A 3864-nucleotide genomic window follows, 5' to 3' on the forward strand; every position below is an offset into this window, starting at 1 on the left:
GGTGTCTAATTTCAGAATAGATTTAGAACACAATGGTGCGTAGTTACAAAATACTTTCACTTCTGATTCATGGTAGAGTACCTCAAGGTGTCATCCAGAGATAATCAAGACATTCTGACGTTTGATTTCTAAATGAAAGCACTTCATAAAGAAAATAATAGTAATATATTTCCAATATTTGATATTTCTTTGAAGCAAATCTGTAAGTTTCTTGAAAAAATCACACTGCAGTCTTGTTATTGGTGACCTCAGCTAGGTCCATGATTATTTTCATGAGATATTACTCTGGAGATTTTGAATGAATTCACTTTAAAGTTAGCGAGAAATAAATATTATCAATATTATGGCAATATTTGGATTTTATTTAAAGCAAATCTGAAACTTTCTTCAAAAGAGGTACACTGCAGTCTTGTTAAGGGTGACCTCTGCTAGGTCCATGATTATTCTCATGAGATATTACTGTGGAGATTTTGAATAAATTCACTTTAAAGTTAGCGAGAAATAAATATGATTAATATTATGGCAATATTTGGATTTTATTTAAAGCAAATCTGAAACTTTCTTCAAATGAGGTACACTGCAGTCTTGTTATTGGTGACCTCAGCTAGGTCCATGATTATTTTCATGAGATATTACTGTGGAGAATTTGAATAAATTCACTTTAAAGTTAGCGAGAAACAAATATTATTAATATTATGGCAATATTTGGATTTTATTTAAAGCAAATCTGAAACTTTCTTCAAAAGAGGTACACTGCAGTCTTGTTAATGGTGACCTCTGCTAGACCCATGATTATTCTCATGAGATATTACTGTGGAGACTTTGAATAAATTCACTTTAAAGTTAGCGAGAAATCAATATGATTAATATTATGGCAATATTTGGATTTTATTTAAAGCAAATCTGAAACTTTCTTCAAAAAAGGTACACTGCAGTCTTGTTAAGGGTGACCTCTGCTAGGTCCATGATTATTCTCATGAGATATTACTGTGTAGATATTGAATAAATTCACTTTAAAGTTAGCGAGAAATCAATATGATTAATATTATTGCTAGACCCATGATTATTCTCATGAGATATTACTCTACAAACTTTCAGGAAATTCAAGTTCAAGTCAGCTAAATAACAGGACCTCAAGTGGGAGCTGAACATCAGCTCCATCACTAAAAAGGCATGGCAGGGGACGTTCTTCCTGACGTAGCTGAATTCAACCTGCCAAAGACCATGATGGTGCACTTCCATCCTCTGCTCCTCCATCACCGTCTGGTACGCTGCAGCCACTGCTAAGGACAGAGCCAGACTGCAGCGGATCATCTATATTTTATTTTATTTGTCATTAGTATTGTGTATTGTGTATGCATATATGTTATATATATACATATATATTTTATTTTATATTTTACTTTGTATACTCCTATATCTTTCATCCCTGTTTTTTATATTTTATTTTTTATTCTTGTGTGTTTAGTTTATTGGTGCTGCTACTGTGACGACAAATTTCCCCTTGGGGATTAATAAAGTATATATCTATCGATCTATCATCTATCTATCTATCTGCTCCGCTGAGAGAGTGATTGGCTGCAATCTGCCATCCCTCCAGGACTTGTCTGCTTCCAGGACCCTGAAGCGAGCAAGGAAGATTGTAGCTGACTCCTCTCACCCGGGTCCCCCACTGACTTACGTCCCCAGGACAATTTCCTTCCGCGCACCTAATTATTCACTTAAATACACTGCATACACTTAGGAAAAAGTGGCCTTCATACTTCAAGGACAAAGTCATCGCAGAATGCCAGAGTCTTCCCCAAAGTCTCCATGTCAAGGAGTTGCTGGCTTTTGACACTGAGGCTGAGAATGACTTTGGTAAATATGGACAGTTTTTCAGTGTAAAAAATACCCAAATTGCCAAGTCCAGTAAAACTAAATTGATATAAAGAGTTATTAAGTAGCTGTTGAAGGCTAAAATAATGTTTTCTTTTCCATTGCTTTATTTTCTTCTTTATAAAATATCTTAGATGTCTTCAAGGCTGGGATAGTGATATGTCAGCTCTTCTGTTGCTGTTGCATCTCCTGCCTCCTACATCAAGAGGCCACAAAAAACAGCCAAAGGAAGCTCAGCCCAGGCAGCCAACCATCTTGTAAGGTTTATTAAGGTATGTACCATCAGCCTTTTGTATGAGCAACATTTTACTTTTTGAGTGCTGCAGTTATTTATAAGAAGTGTGAGTTGCAGGTTGATATAATATATCTAACTGCTTATTATGCTAAATATATGAATCTATTTCATTCAAACAACAGGAAGGAGCCAGCATGACTACATTCCTGGAGAAAGATGATGCTAGACAGCCCTTCCTCCTCTGCATCTGTGAGCAAAGGAAGAACATCGAAAGATTCTTCATCATTGTGGACCAAAAAGCTGTCCCCTTAACGCTCGGACATCGGTGGCTGCTGATGGTGTGTTATTCAAAGCTCACTATGTCTTCAGCATCTCCTACGACGAAGCTCTTTTCAGTTTCTACACCCTCATTCAAACCACGGTGTACAACGTCGATGTACTTTGATGACCATTTCCATGCATATTGTATAGAGGAGCAAAGCAGTGAACGTGTTCTGATTGGTCTTGACAAACTGCCATATGTTAGACCTTTTGATAAACTACTCTAATGAGAGTGACAGAGCATACATTGTTCCATATTATTGTATGTTTTGAAAAGCATTGTAAAATGTGTATGTGATGCACTGGTTTTAAAATAAATATGTTTTAAAACTATCATGTCCCTTTCCCTTTAACAAACATTAATTTTCAAGTATTTCTAGTAAAAAAACACATTGACACCTTATAGAGTGAAAATGGGAGTGACACTTGTGGAGTTCACAAACCATCCCTTGAGAGAGTTAATTATTAACACTACATACAAGTGTTAAAAAAAACTAACACTACTGAGTGTTACGAAGAGTTAAATTTAAACTCCCAAAAGAGTCAATAATAACACTAAATTGGTGTTAAAGTACTAACTCTCCAAAAAGAGTGAAATTAACACTTTGTCCTGATACAGTCTTCAAAAGTGTTAAAATCAAATCTGAGAGTGTTAATTTGGCTCTGCTGATTTTGCTGGTAAACTTTCCCCAATTCATAACAACATTGCAGAAAAGCGAGACAACAAACGGCAAAGATACGTTGATTAGAGACGTATTTGTAACGTCAAATAAAAACGTGATCTGGAAAGAAATACATTTCGGCCAAACGTAATCTCCACAGTAATATCTCATGAAAATATTCATGGGTCTAGCTGAGGTCACCAATAACAAGACTGCAGTGTACCTCTTTTGAAGAAAGTTTCAGATTTGCTTTAAATAAAATCCAAATATTGCAATAATATTAATAATATTTATTTCTCGCTAACTTTAAAGTGAATTTATTCAAAATCTACACAGTAATATCTCATGAAGATATTCATGGACCTAGCTGAGGTCACCAATAACAAGACTGCAGTGTACCTCTTTTGAAGAAAGTTTCAGATTTGCTTTAAATAAAATCCAAATTTTGCAATAATATTAATCATATTTATTTCTCGCTAACTTTAAAGTGAATTTATTCAAAATCTCCACAGTAATATCTCATGAAAATATTCATGGGTCTAGCTGAGGTCACCAATAACAAGACTTCAGTGTACCTCTTTTGAAGAAAGTTTCAGATTTGCTTTAAATAAAATCCAAATATTGTCATAATATTGATAATATTTATTTCTCGCTAACTTTAAAGTGAATTTATTCAAAATCTCCACAGTAATATCTCATGAGAATAATCATGGACCTAGCTGAGGTCACCAATAACAAGACTGCAGTGTACCTCTTTTGAAGAAAGTT

At 34.8% G+C, this 3864-nt stretch overlaps 1 long non-coding RNA gene across 1 annotated transcript; it reads left to right on the forward strand.

Moving 5' to 3' along the window:
* Window positions 1-1139: 1139 nt before the first annotated feature.
* On the forward strand, window positions 1140-2767 carry LOC130189961 (uncharacterized). The gene is made up of 3 exons (XR_008830881.1): window positions 1140-1860; window positions 2013-2150; window positions 2296-2767. It is a non-coding gene; the product is annotated as an uncharacterized LOC130189961 (long non-coding RNA).
* Window positions 2768-3864: the final 1097 nt, after the last annotated feature.

The sequence above is a fragment of the Pseudoliparis swirei genome, chromosome 24 (genome assembly GCF_029220125.1).
Source record: "Pseudoliparis swirei isolate HS2019 ecotype Mariana Trench chromosome 24, NWPU_hadal_v1, whole genome shotgun sequence".
In the NCBI taxonomy this organism is placed as follows: Eukaryota; Metazoa; Chordata; class Actinopteri; order Perciformes; family Liparidae; genus Pseudoliparis; species Pseudoliparis swirei.